Here is an 18371-nt window from a genome sequence, read left to right on the forward strand (position 1 = left end):
GCCAATGTGCCAAAAGCTTTCTTTACGACCCTATCTACCTGATGAAGATTCTGATGAGGTCCTGACAAAAGGTGTCAGCCCAAAACATTGACAGTTTATTCCCCTCGATAGATGCTGCATGACCTGCTGAGTTCCTCTCAACACTTCGTGTGTTACTCTGGATTTCCAGCATCTGTAATAACCCTTATGTTTATTACAATGTTATTGACTGCTGCTCTAATATAGCTAATTCAATCTTTTGTGTCATTGAGCTCAGCACTCAGCTTTATGTAACGCAATGTATTATTTTTAACTGTCTAAAGTTAATTATCACTTCCATTCACACTGATTCCCCCCAAAACACGTCTCAAATAGCATACAGATCATACACTGTAGTGCTGAGACTATATGGGGACTCATGATATCCCATCCCAAGAACCTTACAGCCACTAAATCTTCGGAATATATTTGTTGCCATTTTTTGTCAGTAAACAAAGGGACATAAACAGAGCCCTTGCTTCAAGTCTCATTTATGTTGGGTGAGCAGATTTCAGGGGAAAATGAACAAAGCTGCAAGTGACCTTAATAAATAAAATTTGTGGTGGGAAGAGTTGTTTCATAAACATTCGTATATCCGTTGGAATGTGCACGTGTAACAGCATACAGCTCAGGTACCAAAGTTCTTTGCTACGATACAACAGTTGTAAAATTCCTTAAACAATCGATATTCTTCCCTCATCCAATTTGTCAAAATGAAAAATAAGGTCTTTAATCTTGTGAATATTTGCTCTAAACTCAAATCACAGACACCTTCTTACATAGAGTGGCTATACTTCTCATAGCTACTTGAGCTGATTGTCAGTAGCCTAGAAATAACCTGACAATTTATTTATGCACAATGCAAATGATATAAAGAAAATAGAGGTAGAAGATCTTCTAGCTCTCAGTTTTTCAAAATGCTTTTTTCTAATATCTACGTCTATAATATTTCAAGCAAAGGAGTGCTCCTCCTGTTTCTAAGGCAACAGAAATTTAAAAAGACACACACACATTTTATTATTGTTTAATATTTGTTAGGCTGTCTCTGTTGGTGGATTCTATAAGCACTGATTGGGCAGTTGTGCACCCAGCAAAACTGAAAAGTGCCAGACATATACTGCCAGGCTCAAGCTCAGTGTGGTAGTATGGGTTTGAAATAGGTATTAGAACACTTGGTTAGCACAAGGATTACTACTTGTGTTAAGAGACTACCTTGGAGACTTGTAAGTAACCAGAAATGTAGAACTACAACTACAAATTCCAAATGCTGCCCTCACCCACATCTCTTCCATTTCATGCACATCTGCCCTCATCCCATTCTACCACCATCACACTGGGGATAGAGTTCCCCTTGTCCTCACCTCCTACCCCACTAGCCTCCCCATCCAGCACATAATTCTCTGTAATTTCTGCCATGTCCAATGGGATCTCACCATCAAGCACATCTTTCCCTTCTCATCACCACCACATTTTACACTTTCTGCTGGGATCACTTCCTATGCCCTCCCTCCTGGTATTTATCCTTGCAACTGTTAAAAGTACTACACCTGTCCCTACACCTCTTCCCTCACTACCATTCAGGTCCCCAAACAGTTCTTCCAGGTGAGGCACACTTCACCTGAGTTTTTTGGTGTTATTTACTGTATCTGGTTCTCCCAGTGTGGCCTCCTGTATATTAATAGGACACGACTTAAATTGGGAGAGCACTTTGCTGATCACCTATGCTCCATCTGCCAAAAAAGCATGATCTTTTGGTTGCCACTCATTTCAATTCCACTTCCTGTTCTGACATGTCAGTCCATGGCCTGCTGTACTGCCATGATGAGGCCACACTCAGGTTGGAAAGAGCAACACCTTCTATTCCATCTGGGTATCCTCCAACATAAATTTCTCAAACTTCCGGTAATTGCCCCACTCCCCCTTCACCATTTCCCATTCCATTTCCCTCTCTCACCTTATCTCCTTACCTGCCCATCTCCTCCCTCTGGTGCTCCTCCTCCTTCCTTTCGTTCATGGTCTTCTGTCCTCTCCTTTCAGATTCCCCCTTCTCCAGCCCTTTATCACTTTCACCAATCAACTTCCCAGCTCTTTACTTCACACCTACCTCTCTCCTGGTTTCTCCTATCACTCACAACTTTATACTTCTTCCTCTCCTCCCGCTACCTTTTTACTCCGACTTCTCTTTCCTTCCAGACACGATGAAGGGTCTTGGCCTGAAACATTGAGTTTACTCTTTTCCATAGATACTGCATGGCCTGCTGAGTTCCTCCAGTATTTTGTCTGTGTTGCTTTTGATTTCCGGCATCTGGAGACTTGCTCATGTTTGAGAAATTCAGAGCTCATGCTCTCCCTGATAACTCTCCCAAACTGTCATTCCTGTTTAAAAGTAGAGGGTCTTGGCTCAAAATGTCACTCTTTATTTCTCTCCATAGATTCTGCCTGACCTGCTGCTTTCTTTCAGCTTTTTATATATGTGTTACTTTGGATTTCCAGCATCTGCAGAATCTCCTGTGTTTATTCCTATTTAAAACCCCCATTTGTATAATAGCACTCAATAGGCATACATGCACACTTTGTGACTTTTTGCTGAGCTTAAACAGTATGGAAGAATGTCACTACAATTTATCAGCAATTCTGTTACTGCTGCTGATAGTCCACTGCCATTTGTGGATGTCCGGTATGAAAGTGCTAGTTCAGTTCTGAATTTATCCCATTTATTCCATTTCAAGTCAAGTAAAGTTTATTGTCATTCCCAGCTGCTGGGACAGTACACAGTAAAAACAAAACAACCTTCCTCCAGGACCCTGGTGCTACATGAAACTACACTAGACTACGTGAGACAGCACGAGGCTACATTAGACTACGTAAAACAATATAAAAACTGCACTAGACTACAGACCGGCACAGGACTACATAAAGCGCACAAAACAGTGCAGGGCAGTACAATAATTAATAGCATGGAGGTAGATCACACAATACGATGGAGTGACATGAAGAAGGCAGTGGGATTCCTCCAGATGTCCCAGTTTCCTCCCACATTCCATAGACGTACAGGTTAGTAGGTAAATTGATCATGGGTGTAATCCAGTGCCGCAGGCTCATTGGACCAGAATGACCAGTAACTGTGCTGTATCTCTGAAATCTAAATCTAAAATATAAGTGGAACTTCACTATCGTGGAAAGATGCATCTCTATCCAGTAAAGACCATAAGTCATAGGAGCAGGAGTAGTGCATTCCACCCACTGAGTCTGCCCCACCATTCCATCATGGCTGATTTGTTATCCCTCAACTCCATTCTCCTGCCTTCGCCCCATAATTTTAGACACCCTGACTGATCAAGAACCTATCAACCTCCACTTTAAACATACCCAATAACTTGACCTCCACAGTTGCCCGTGGCAATGAATTCCATAGATTCACCACCTGCTGGCGAAAGAAATTCCTTTGCATCTCTCTTCTACATGGACATCCCTTTATAATGAGGCTGTACTCTCTGGTCCTAGACTCATCCATTATCAGAAACATTCTCACCACATCCAGGTCTTTCAATATTCAAAAGGGTTCAATGAGATTTCCCCGCATCCTTACAAACTCCAGCGAGTACAGGCCCAGAGACAACAAACACTTCTCATATGTTACCCTTACATTCCCAGAATCATCCTCGTGCACCTCCTCTGAAACGGCTCCAATGCCAGTACATTTTTCTCAGATAAGGGGCCCAAAACTGTTCAGTATACTTACATTCCAAGTGCGGTCTGACCAATGCCTTATAAGGCATCAGCATCACATCTTTGCTCTTATATTCTAGTTCTCTCAAAATGAAAGCTAACATTGCATTTATTTGCATCACTGATTGTTGAAATCTCTCCCCATTTAAAAAAAATAGTCTACACCTTTATTCCTTCTACCAAAATGCATGATAATATACTTCCCTACACAATATTCCAACTCACAAGCATGAGTAATTCTGCAGATGCTGGAAATTCAAGCAACACACATCAAAGTTGCTGGTGAACGCAGCAGGCCAGGCAGCATCTCTAGGAAGAGGTACAGTCGACGTTTCGGGCCAAGACCCTTCGTCAGGACTAACTGAAGGAAGAGCTAGTAAGAGATTTGAAAGTGGGAGGGGGAGGGGGAGGGGGTGATCCAAAATGATAGGAGAAGACAGGAGGGGGAGGGATGGAGCCAAGAGCTGGACAGGTGATTGGCAAAAGGGATATGAGAGGATCATGGGACAGGAGGTCCAGGGAGAAGGAAAAGGGGGAGGGGGGGAAAAAAACCCAGAGGATGGGCAAGGGGTATAGTCAGAGGGACAGAGGGAGAAAAAGAAGTGAGAGAGAAAGAATGTACATATATAAATAAATACCGGATGGGGTACGAGGGGGAGGTGGGGCATTAGCGGAAGTTAGAGAAGTCAATGTTCATGCCATCAGGTTGGAGGCTACCCAGACGGAATATAAGGTGTTGTTTCTCCAACTTGAGTGTGGCTTCATCTTTAGAGTAGAGGAGGCCGTGGATAGACATATCAGAATGGGAACGGGATGTGGAATTAAAATGTGTGGCCACTGGGAGATCCTGCTTTCTCTGGTGGACAGAGCGTAGGTGTTCAGCAAAACGATCTCTCAGTCTGTGTCGGGTCTCGCCAATATATAGAAGGCCACATCGGGAGCACCAGATGCAGTATATCACTCCAGCTGACTCACAGGTGAAGTGTCGCCTCACCTGGAAGGACTGTCTGGGGCCCTGAATGGTGGTAAGGGAGGAAGGGTAAGGGAGGAAGTGTAAGGGCATGTGTAGCACTTGTTCTGCTTACAAGGATAAGTGCCAGGAGGGAGATCAGTGGGGAGGGATGGGGGGGACAAATGGACAAGGGAGTCGCGTAGGGAGCGATCCCTGCGGAAAGCAGAGAGGTGGGGGAGGGAAATATTCCATCTACTAATTCTTTGCCCATTCACCCAATCTGTCTAAGTCACTCTGTAGACTCCCTGCTTCCTCAAAACTACCTGCTCCTCCACCCATCTTTGTATCAAGTGCAAACCTGGCCACAAAGTCATCAATTCTGTCATCTAAATTGTTGGATATATAATGTGAAAAGGAGCAGACTATTTTCTAAATGGGGAGAAAACCCAAAAATCTGAGATGCAAAGGGGCTTGGGAGTCCTTGTGCAGTACACCCTAAAGGTTAACTTGCAGGTAGAGTCAGTGGTGAGGAAGGCAATGTTAGCCTTCATTTCAAGAGGTCTAGAATACAAGAGCTGGTATGTCATGCTGAGGCTTTGTAAAGCACTGGTGAGGCTTCAGCTTAAGTATTGTGAACAGGTTTGGACTCCCCATGAAAGAAAAGGCATGCTGGCATTAGAGAGGGTTCAGAGGAGGTTAACAAGGGTGATTCCGAGAAAGAAAGGGTTATCATGCGAGGAATGTTTGATAGCTCTGGGTCTGTACTTGCTGGAATTTAGAAGGATGAGGGGGGAAATCTCACTGAAACCTTTCAAATGTTGAAAGGCCTAGACAGAGTAGATGCGGATAGGATGTTTCCCATAGTCGAGGAATCTAGGTCAAGAGAGCACAGCCTCAAGATAGAGGGGCGTCCATTTAAAACTGGGATGCGGAGAAATTTCTTTTGTGGAATTTGTTACCACAGGCAGCTGTGGAGGCCAGGTTGTTGGGTGAATTTAAGATGAAGGGTGTATTTAAGAGATTGATAGTTTCTTGATTGGCCATGGCATCAAATTTTATGGGGAGATGGCTGGGGAGTGGGGCTGAGGAGGGGAGAAGAGTATCAGCCATAACTGAATGGCGGAGCAGGCTCAATGGGCGAAATGGCCTAATTCTACGCCTACATCTTACGTCTTGTGGTCTAATAGCATTTGACAACAGAAGTGGTGATGGAGCTTATTTGACAAAACTGGCAATTATTCCCTGGGTGGGCACCTTGAGCATCCTTAGTGCCTTTCCGCAGAGTTTAAGCTTGGTATACTCACGTCCCATTCGAGACAGATCTGCAGCTATATTTTAGTCATGGCTACCTGATATAACTTCCCAACTTGAATCTGTGGTTCCAATTTGTTCATTTAGTGAAAAGCACTAATAAATATCACTAGTTTCTGATTGTCCACTGCTTATTTAAAGTCTTAGCACCATGTGCAGAACACCCTGAAGGTTAATTTTAGTTTAAATAATTTTAACTAAATAAGTCTTCCTCAAGTAGGCAGTTTCAAGGTGCTTCTCAAAATTTCATAAACTTTGGCATATAATTATTAATAAAAGACATTCATCAATAAAACTGACATGAATATCTTGAGTAAAGCCAATAACAGACTTAAATGCTCAATTTTCTTCTGTGCAGCATAAGCGGTTTACTTATACACTTCCGCTAATTCACCACAACAGTAGATCAATGAAAAGTGAAACTTTATTCATACTTAATCATCGTCACAGAGATGGCATCCCAATTCAAACATTTCAAACAATACTTTAAGACCTCCATTAATTTAAAAATATCTTAATAAGAAGGTATGGAGAGACACACAATATTAATACTTCATGTAGTCCACTAAATTTTAAGTAGCTTCAGATGTCATTAAACTAGCTGATAAAGCAAATGATTTTTATGTACTGACCTTGAAACAGACAATATGAAAAAGTCATATTCCATGTTTGGGATGGTTGTTTATTGTTTGTAACATTTCTGTTATAAGTTTAGTTATAAAACAATAAAGTGTTCTATTGAACACATCCCTTTGACAGTATACTGAATTTATTATCTGGTGGAAATGGAAACCTTATAAGCATCATGTTATTTTCATTTTAAAATTGTTGATTTTGACCTCATTGCATGTTTGCTGTCAGCATTGATTGGAGGGTAAAGGAGCATGATTCACTGATAACAAATTACCACACTTGAGAGGGTACATAATATAATTAATTCATAAGCAATTAACAGAAACCCAGAAAATGTGTCCTTAAAGTAAAACAGATTTTCTCAAGTGTTTACAAAGTACTTTGCAATTTTTTGTTTGAAAATTTAAAAACCCAAGCCTGGAAATTCTAATATCTGATTGCCCCATGATTCTCATGGGATGAAACATGCCTTATGGATCCTGTGTGCAAATGGCATGCTTCATGGAGGCACCTGAACCTGTATCGTGGCATTCAAACACGTTTGGATGTCACTCACTTAAATAAATTTTTATGCATGCATTGACTGAAATGGCACAGACCACTACTGTAAACGTTGTTCACAAAATATATGAGGCATTAAATGGAGCCTGGTTTCGTTGATTCATTGCATAGATTTTGAAGCTTGAATCACCCTATATAAGAGAGATTCTACTTTACAGTGTTAGCTTTCTCCTTGTGCCTACCACATTCCCTGTGTGTCTACTTCCATCACATCCCTGGCCCAATCACTTTCCCAATCTTCCTCCTTCCAACAACAGAAGATCATAACATCACTCCACTCTCTATATCCCACTGAACCTTTGGGGTTCTGAACTCACTTTCCTGAAATTCCAATGTGCTCCTTACAACAAGACACTCTGTGATCAAAATCTATTTGTGTTCTTCCCACTCTTCTGCAATGGAAGATGGAAGAGCATTGTATATACAGAATGGACTCTGCCCCCACAGCACTGTGCATACTCAGAGGCTTAATCAGTTAGTAGCGACTAATAGATCTGAAGAATTCAATTTTCAATCATTTAAGTAGAAAAATTCTACGGTAATATTCAGGTCATAAACTCAGTGGCACAACGAGTAGAACTGCTGTCTTACAGTTGCAGTGGCCCAGGTTTCATTCCTATCTCTACAGCTGCCTGTGTAGAGTTTTCATGTTGTCACTGTGACCATCTGGGATTCCTCTGCATTGTCTGGGGTTTGTCCCACCTCCCAAAGACATGTGGATTGGTAGGTCGACTAGACCCTCGTGTATAGGTGACTGGTCAAATTTTGAGGAGTTGATGAGAGTGTGGGGAGAGTAATCTGAGATTAGTGTACATGGTGGTTGATGGTTGGTTTTCACGTGTGTTTCAAAAGCTGTATCTCTTGAAGTATGCTGCATAAGTTAATTGACAAGTTTTAGCTACAACAGCATTTTACTGGCTGTATGTCTATTTTCAATTATTCATGTTACGCTAATTTCTTCTTCTTCTTCGGTTGTCTATTGATTTCGATGTTGACTGTGCTGAGAGTTTAGTCTCTGCAGGCACATTTATGGGCCACAAGACCAGCATTGGATCAATGCTGTCTCCCACATCGGTTGCATTTGTGATTTGACTGGTCTAGCACCAAATGTCTGCGTTCATGACCTGCTTCATATTTCTTCTGTCTTTTCTCCTCAATAGCTGGGATTGACTTCTTGATGATGCAGTGCCAACTTCTGCTGTCCAAAGCATCTTTCTCCCAGGTGTTGACATTCATGTCAGTGTTCTTCATCTGGCGCTTGAGCGCGTCTTTGTAGTGCAGCTGCTGACCACCATGCTTCCTCTTTCCTTCATGTAGCTCGCCATAGAAAAGAGCTTTGGATAAACGATCATCATTCTTGTGACATGACCAGTCCAACGCAGCTGAGAAGCTGTAATGAGCGATTCTATGCTGACTACCCAGCACGTTTGAGCACCTCCACATCTGGTACCCTCTCTTGCCACTTGATGTGTAATATTTGGCGTAAATGCCTGTGTTGTGTCTTGGTAAATTTCTTGATGTGCTTCCAATACAATGTATGCTATGTTATGCTAAATGCTAATTACTACACTTCCTATAATGGTGTGCATTAGGATCATGTAACCTACTGAGGTCTTCTAAGATCATTTAGCAAATGTTTGTCTTAAATGCATACGTAGACAGGAACAAATTCAAAAAATGCAAATCGATAAAGAAAATCGATATTATACTGGGGATATCGAATTCAGTACAGCTTCCTCATTCATTTATTCAATGTATAAGTTCAACCAAACCATGAATTTATTTTGATAAATTGCTCTCTGATTGACATGAAGGTCCAGGATTGATGGACTCCACAGCAATCAGAGAAGATCAGGAACTATTATATTCATCACAAGGTCTGGTGAAAAGTATATGCAAAGTAGTCTTCCATAGTTGGCGAAGTTTTAAGTACAGTGATTTAAACATCACAGCTGATGTTTCACTAATTCCTCATGCTTGTGGCAATACTTTGCAAATGGCAAACACTTAAAATTACAAATTTCACTTAATTGTGTGCAATTAACTGCCATGTACTTCAAATATTCTCAATGTGTTCTTGTACTGAGGCAGAGTATTCAACAGTATTCTTTTCCAAAAAAATATTGACAGAAACTACTGTAAAGCATATTTGAATATATAATAATGAAAAACGTTATTAATCCTTTCACAGATTCTGATATAGAAATCAGAAATTTATATATCAGGACTGATCCCTGTGGTCATTGCCTGTTTGCTGGTGATGTATAAATTTAAAATTGTGCTGAAGTTATTCAGAAGATATCAGGAAATCGTATGTCGTGATTGGCAAAGATTTTGTAAAGTTGATCTGCGATCTATCCAGCTGCAGTGTTCAATTTGATCGCGGTGGCATCTAGGGCTGTTTCTAAATAGGCAATATGAAGCTAATTTGGGAAGAAATTGGCAGTAAGCGGGTAGACTAGGAGGATTGATCACTGTGATCATTGACTCTTTGCTGGTGATATTGCCGTTGGTGAGAAACAGATGTTAATACAATGAGAGTGGAAAATATTGGAAACACTCAGCATATTAAACAGCATTACTAAAAGAGACACAGAGTTTATGCTTCAGGTCCACAATCCCTTCATCAGAGTCTCTTCTGTCAAGGAACCTCAAAAGTACTTTGAATTTTAAAAGGCCAATTTCAATTCTGAGAACTTTTCATTTTTGTTCAGACCTATCTGTATTACTGTTAATTTCAATATGATCTATATGAAAACATTTGCTTGGTGGCTTTAAGTAATAACAACTATCTTGCTGTATCTGTTCTGGCCAGCTGTTCCTTACTACTGCACATTGTACAGCAGTTGGTGGATGGGGAAACCACTATGGGTAGCCCCAAGGCTCTGCTTGTTAGTGTTATTTACCAGCTGCTGCCTATGTGGGGTTAGCAAGTCGGTTTGGAAATGTGCCAGCTTTCTACTGCAGAAGTGAAGCTATCCCTGTAGCCTTCCTATTTACCCCTGGCTGTTTCCATCTGACACAGCAGTGGCGAGAGTGATCCCCAGGGCTACTGACAGACACTGCTGGAGTTTAATATAACTACTAACTACAGCTGTATTTACATGCTAAAAACCATACTAAAAATCACTGGCAGTGACCAAAGCAAAATAAAACTATAGGCACCATCACTGAAAATTTACTGACACATCAAATTGTCTCCAGCATGCAGCAATAGATAACACTCTCTATATTGTATTTAGAGGTTACAGGGATAAGTGGTAAGAATGGGGTGGGTGGCTGTTGATTATGGGGATGGGACTGGGGGTGGATGATCATAGAGGGATTGGATAATTGTAGGGTGTTTACATGGGGTATTGATGATTAAAATGGAGGTTAAAGGTTTTTGCCGGGGGGAGTTTAGTGATTGAATTATTAGTTGATGATTACCAAGGGGTTGATTATTATAGGAGTGTCAATAATGACAGGAATCATGGTGAATACATTGGGGCTGTGGTTTTTGACAGCTACACAGCATTTTCTGTTCTTAGGTAGTTAAAGAGCAATGCAAGGACTGCAGAATCTTCTACAGAGGGGACATGAGCTTGCTGAAGCAGTAGGTGTATGTGGTTAGGTTGTAAGATGTCAGACTCCTCCTGCCACTCACATAGGACTTCAAGGCTCCCGATACCACCTCCAGTACTCCTGCTCCATCTCGAGCAGTCACACTCGGCGACTTTTTGGCTTTTGTATAAAAGTTATTTTACCAAGGCAGCTTTGAGTACATAATTTGAATATTGCCCTCCTGGCTGGCCACCTAGTAATTTCTCTGCATAACAAAACTCCAAATAGAGGGTCAGGTGTTAGGCCTGTGAATGATGTGGCTGGCCCAACGAAGCCACACGTGATCGATGTAGCCTGCCTAACGAAAGCAACTAAATGCTGAGAATGTTTGCCTGCAGGAGATTTGCTTATTATTCTGGTGAATTTGGGAAATATTCTGAAGACAGAAAAGGGCTACCTAGACCAAGGGATAATTTATGTAACCAACATCAGTATACATCTGGCGGGAAAGCAGAACAGCTGGGGGAAATGCACACGGTAGCCGGGAGAACGTGTGAACTCCACATGGCCAGCACCTGAGATCCGAATTCCTGAAGCAGTGAGGCAGTTACACTAGCTGCGGCACTACCCTGTTACCCCACTTCTGCTTTTGTGCATGGAAGAGGCTGGAGGCTGCATTGTATGGCTCTCCGAAAATCACTCTTACAGACACTTCCCTGGTGACTCCTGCAATGAGAAGTCCCTGCTGAGAGAGACTTCCTACTGCCCGCAGTTCTTGGACTCTTTGCTGTTCTTCAACAGCCTGTGTAGGATGCTCGGAGGATTCTCACTCTTGTCCCCTCCCCATTCCTCACCAATATTCTCCACTGGGTGATCTTGGTTTTGGCCTGTCATCACAAAAGGTAGAACAGCTTCCCATTCATTGTGAAGATAAGCTGTACTCCCAGGGAGTGTTTGTTCATGTTGAGGTGCAGCATTGTGATGAGAAAGACTAAACAAATGCCAGGGCTATTGTAGAGTCTTGCTTAATATGGGCTCCACTGAGGCTGCTCTGCCATTTCATCACGGCAGATCCAATTTTCCTCTCAGCCCCAATCTCATGCCTTATCCCTGAACCCCTTCCTGTCCTGACCAGTCAAGATTCTATTAACCTTTACCTTAAATATACATAAAGACTTGGCCTCCACAGATGCTTGTGGCAATGAATTTCACCACTCCCTGGCTAAGGAAATTCCTCCTCATTTCTGTTCTGCCTTTATAAGGACGCGCCTCTATTCTGAGGCTGAGTCCTATGGTCTTAGACTCTCCCACCATAGGAAACATTCTCTCTAAATCCACTTTATCAAGGTTTTTCACCATTTGATAGGTTTCAATGAGGTTACCCCTCATTCTTCCGAATTCTAGTGAATACAGGCCCAGAGCTATCAAACGCTGTTCATATGACAAGCCATTCAATCCTAGAATCATTTCGTGAACCTCCTTTGAATCCTCTCCAGTTTCAGCACATCCTTTCTAAGGGACCCAAATCACTTGCTTTATAACGTTTCAACATTACATCCTTGTTTTTATATTCCAGTCCTCTTGAAATGAATGCAAACATTGCATTTGCCTTCCTCACCACTGACTCAACAAGCAAATTAACCTTTAAGGAATCCTGCACAAGGACTCCCAAGTCCCTTTGCTTCTTAGTTTTTTGTATTTTCTCTCCACTTAGAAAATAGTCAACCCTTTCATTTCTTCTACAAAGTGCATGTCTATACATTTCCCAACACTGTATTCCATCTGCCACTTCTTTGCCCATTCTCTTAATTTGTCTGTCCTTCTGAAGCTTCTCTACTTCCTCAAAACTACCTGCCCCTCCACCTATCCCCATATCATCTGCAGACTTCACAACAAAGGAATTAATTCCATAATTCAAATAATTGACACATAACGTAAAAAGAATCAGTCCCAATACAGACCCCTGTGGAATACCATTAGTCACTAGCAGATGGCCAGAAAAGGCTCCCTTCATTCCCACTCTTTGCCTCCTGCTTTATCCATGCTAAAATCTTTCTGTAACACCATGGGCTTGTAGCTTGTTAAGCATCCTCATGTGCGCCACTTTATCAAAGGCCTTCTGAAAATTGAAGTACACAACATCAAGTAATTCTCCTTTGTCTATTTTGCTCGTTAATTCTTCAAATAATTCCAACAGATTTGTTGGGCAAGATTTTCCCTTGAGGGAACCATGCTGACTGTGACCTATTTGATCATGTGCCTCCAAGTACCCCGAAACCACATCCTTAATAATTGACTCCAACATCTTCCCAACCACTGAGGTCAGACTAACTGGCTTGCCTTGATGAAGGGTCTTGGCTCGAAACGTCGACAGAACCTCTTCCTAGAGATGCTGTCTGGCCTGCTGCATTCACCAGCAACTTTGATGTGTGTAACTGGCTTATAGTTTCCTTTCTTCTGCCTCTTGCTTCTTGAAGAGTGCAGTTACATTTGCAATTTTCCTGTCTTTGGGAACCATTCCAGAATCTAGTTATTCTTGAAAGATCATTACTAATGCCTCCACAATCTCTTCAGCCACCTCTTTCAGAAACCAGGGGTGTACACCATCTGGTCCAGGTGACTTACTTACCTTCAGACTTTTCAGTTTCCGAAGAACCCTCTCTCTAGTTATGGTAACTTTACATACTTCAAGCTCCCTGACACCTGGAACTTCCACCATGCTGCCAGTGTCTTCCAGTAAAGACAGATGCAAAATACTTATTCAGTTCACTGCCATTTCATTGTCCCCCATTACTAGCTCCCCAGCATTGTTTACCAGTGGTCTGATATCTACTCTTGCCTCTCTTTTACACTTTATGTATCTGAAGAAACTTTTGGTATCTTCTTTAATATTCTTGACTAACTTACTTTCGTATTCCACCTTTATCATCTTAATGACTTTTTAGTTGCCTTCTGTTGGTTTCTAAAAGCTTCCCAATCCACTAAATTCCCATTATTTTTTGCTCCATTATATGTTCTCTCTTTGGCTTTTATGTTGGCCATTGTTGTGTCATCTTTCCTTTAGAATACTTTTTCCTCTTTGGGATGTATACATACTGTGCCTTCTGAATTGCTTCCAGAAATTCCAGCCATTGCTCCTCTACCGTCATCCCTGCCAATGTTCTTTTCCAATCAATTCTGGCCAACTCCTCTCCCATGCCTCTGTAATTCCCTTTGTCTAGGTCTAGGTATGTCACATCCGGAGTTTCTCCGGTTAGCGGACGATTTCCCTCCATGCCTCTCTGACGTAGTGGGGAACCTTGTATGAGGCAAGTTACAGCAGTGGTTTGCTATTGCCTTCTGCCAGATGAGTTTCCAAAGAGATCACCAGCTCGTAACCCAGCACGATGGAAAGCGTGCAGGGGAGCCGGCTGGATTCGAACTCGGGACCTTTTGTCCCAAAGTCCAGCACTGATGCCACTACTGTTAGCTTCTCCTTCTTAAATTTCATGGTGAATTTGATCATCTTATGATCACTTTCCCTTCAGAGTTCTTTTATCCTAAGCTCTCTGATCAATGCTGGCTCATTGCACCAACACCCAACCTAGAATAGCTGATCACCCAGTGGGCTCAACCACGAGCTGTTCTAAAAACCCATCTCGTAGGCACTCTAGAAATTCCCCCTCCAGTAATCTAGCATCAACATGCTTTTCCCAATCTGCCGCATATTGAAGTGCCATGACTATTGTAACATTGCCCTTTTAGCAGGCATTTCCTATCTTCTGTTGTAATTTGTAGGCCACATCCTTACTACTGTTTGGGGGTCTATATGCAACTCCCATCAGGGTTGTTTTACCCTTGCAGTTCCTCAGCTCTATCCACTATGTTTCAACATAGATGGTCACAGGGAGACCATGCAAACTCCACATAGGCAGTACCTCAGGAAGAAACCCAGATCCCTGTGAGGTAGTAGCATTAAGTGCTGCACCACCATGCCTCTTTATTTGAGGAGGAGTTTTCAAAGTGTTCCTTCCACAAATGTTGATTGCCTCTCTGTCCTTTACCCCCTTGTCTTTCTGTGGGCTGTAGATCCCATGCACAGTTACTGAGTTATTGAGCTCCATATGCTCCTTCCATCTACTATCTGTTCAGGTGACTCTAGTGCTGCCTCTGTTCCCTTGAAGAACACAGTCAATTTTACTGAGTGATTCTACGCTACCTGTTTCGTCTTTTTTGTCTTCTTGTAGCCTTGAACTGGTTGGACTCTAGCTTCAGATTTTTAGGTTTCACCCCCACTCCCATTCTTGTGAGTTAAAAATCACTCCCACCTTTGCAAAAGTTGTTTGGCTTGCATGTTGATAACATTTATTAACTGGCACAACTTATGCAGTGTAACCAGTTACTAAAGACTGCCTGTGGTTTGAGAAGTTCAACAGTTTATTTGAATGTAAATGGTCCAAAAAGTAGGTTCCTGTTTATATTATGCAATTTAACCATGAGAACAAAAAGCTGAAATTGTCTATTTGAATTTGCAATTCTCAACAACGCATTGAAACTACTGCATTGATTATTTTCACTGTATAATTTCAATCTTTATCATGAAGGCATTCAACTGTGAAATTGAAAAAGTGTATGCTATTAAGTGAATGTTACCATCTTTCAAGAGACAAAAAAAAGTAACCGGCTTAACCACTAGAATATATAATGATAATGTCTTCAAAAGCAGTTGAAGTAATAGCTTTTTAAATCCTTAATGTGTGGTTGGAACAGATATATGACAAAGACTGTTCTGTTGCTTAAAGATTCTAGAAACTGTTGTATTGTTTCTCTAAAAACAGCAATGTTTATGGAAAAAAACAAACTTTTCTTCAGTGAATGAGGTATTGTACAATGACTAGAATTCTAACAATACACCAAATATGAATGACAGGTATGTTGCAAAGAAACCTGCACTCTGGGTCTTGAGCTGGAATTCCAAGAAAAACTACTTGAAGTTCAGTCCTGCCCAGAGAGCTCAGCGTACCATGCTTTCTATTCCTCCAAAATTCATTCTGATCTGAAGGCAAGAAGATAGGAGTAGAAGAAGACAGAACATAAAGCACACTGGTGACTACATTGTACATTCATTCCCATTGATTGGGAATGAATTTTAAGGCAACTCTGCTTCCAAAAGGGCATGATATAAACTGTGCTATAAGAAACCCCGACTACCCTAGTAGGGTCAATATCATAGTACTGAACTCTTGAATATATTAGCATTAAATTGATAAAATACAGACTTATGAATGTGAGAAGTGAAAATTAATGCCAGTTTATTAAATATATCTCTGTGGATGGAGTTAAGGTACATTGGAATAATGTGGAAGAAGTGTTATTTTTTGTTGATTATAGAGAATTCATCTACACTCCACCTCATTCAGTGCTCTGTTCCAATGGGTGCCAAAAACAGAACAGCCTACATTCTCTCAGAAACAAGTACTTACATTCTAAGTACTGGATAATCCACCCACTCTAAACTAACCCTGCAGAAGAATTGTGTGTGTTTGGATAGACAAAGAAAGTAATCAAACCTTGTCATTGTCTAAAAATCAGAAGCTACCATGGCTTGGTACACAGCAGGCTTTACTAATTTATGGATTAAAGCACAAATATACCAGACAATAAAATACAGGAAGTAGGACCATAAGATCTAGGAACAGAATTAGGCCCATCGTGTCTCTGCCACCATTCCATCATGGCTGATTTACTATCCCTTTCAACCCCATTCTTCTACCTTCTCCCCGTAATCATTGATGCTCTTCTTTAGGAAGAACGTATCAACCTCCATTTTAAATATACCCAATCATTAAATAAGAGAAAATCAGCAGATGCTGGAAATCCAACCAGCACACACAAGATGCTGGACGAACCCTGCAGGCCAGGCAGCATCTTTGGAAAAGGGTACAGTCAACGTATTGTGCCAGGACCTTTTAGCAGGACTTCCAGCATTTTGATTGTGCTGCTTTTAAATATACCCAATGACTTGGCATCTGTGGCAATGAATTCCACAGAATCAGCACCATCTGGCTAAAGAAATTCCTCCATATCTCTTTTCTAAAGGACATCCTTGTACACTGAGGCTATGCCCTCTGGAACCATACTGCACCCCCCCCACCCTGCCCCACTATAGGAAACATTCTCTGGAAATACTCAGTAGGTCAGGCTACCTCTATGGGAAGAGAAACACAATGAATGTTTAAACACAATAAAGTACCTCTACAGAGAGGGTTTGACCTGAAATGTTAACTCTGTTTCTCTTGCCGAAGATACAGTCAGACTTGCTGAATATTTCCAATATATTTTGTTTTTATTTCAGATTTATAGCAACTGCAGTTCTTTTTCGATTCTCACTATTTCATAGAATAATTTGTTTTGTAACCATATTCAAGACCAAAATGATTATTTTAAGTAACCAGCTGCTGCATGTTTTTTTTTATCTGCATGGTTCACATTTCTGCAAAATAATGTTTTTAAAGTATTGTGGTGAAACTGAAACTTCTACAACTAACATTTAATGGGCTGTGGTGTTGTGTTTGACCTGGCCTTCACTTTGTGTTTATCCCCACATGATACCCATGGTCATATTAACCTTTATCAGTCCCTTGGACCTGGTAAGATTTGAGTCTTCATTGCTGTCGTCACTTAATTTATTAACTGCTACACCCTGTTATTTTGTGTGTAATGTACTCCGGTCAATCGCAACAACCAACATAAACTTCTTCATGGTTATCTACAGCATAGAGACAAAAGCTAGGCAACGTTATATGTTAGTATGCTGTTGGGTTGTTAATCCCTTGCAATAAATCAAGCTTTTATACTTCTGGTTATTATTTCCAGATTTTAAAAAAGTTACTGGAGTTATTCCGATTGCTACTTTGTCACAGAAAAGGTTAAGAGTTGTAAGAGTAAAGAAAGGCTGAGAATAAAGCATGAAAATGAAAAACTTTACAATGATGGGTTCAGTAGAAAGTGACTGTGAAAACACTCATTTCCCTTGTCATTCACACTGTCTTCAGAAATTGACAATATTTTCCATTCCCTGGGGTGAGAAGAAGAAACCACCTAAAAATGACATTTACTACCATTTATTATAGTTGTTTTACAAGATGAATAGAGAACTAGAATTATTTCACAGGAATCATACATTAAGGATGTTTTAGTATCCTGGCTTTAATTTATTATTAATGATTGAATGATTCCACCACAATCTAAAAAGATCTGAAAATGTTGAATCATCCTGAGGCTAAGCAAATTGTTAAATATGTAATTATGTTTGCAAGATCAATTATCATAGATTTTAGAAATATATTTATTGAGAATTAATTATTTTCTTTAGCTCCCAAGAATCCAGTGTCATTTGTGTAATAGCTCGACTTACACTAAGGAGGGATTCGGTACTAGTCTGGAGCGACACTAGAGGAACTCAGTAGGTCAGGCAGCACCAATGGAGGGAAATGGAGAGTCAACACCTCAGGTCGATGAAGGGTCTCAAAGCAATTCAGGGAGACTCTAGATTGTAAGAAATGATGGTTCTGGCTGTAGTGATTATGGTGGGGGGGGATGGATATTGGAAGAAGGGTTTTAAAGTTGCCAGCATGGGGTGGAA

The 18371-nt window shown here is 41.1% G+C and overlaps 1 protein-coding gene across 4 annotated transcripts in view; it reads right to left on the reverse strand.

The window, feature by feature from the left end:
• The window catches only part of tox (thymocyte selection-associated high mobility group box), a 256894-nt gene that overhangs the window by 47315 nt on the left and 191208 nt on the right, over nt 1-18371 (reverse strand). The gene's annotated exons all lie outside the window — the stretch shown is intronic.

This window comes from Mobula hypostoma, chromosome 1, assembly GCF_963921235.1.
Source record: "Mobula hypostoma chromosome 1, sMobHyp1.1, whole genome shotgun sequence".
NCBI classification, from domain to species: domain Eukaryota; kingdom Metazoa; phylum Chordata; class Chondrichthyes; order Myliobatiformes; family Myliobatidae; genus Mobula; species Mobula hypostoma.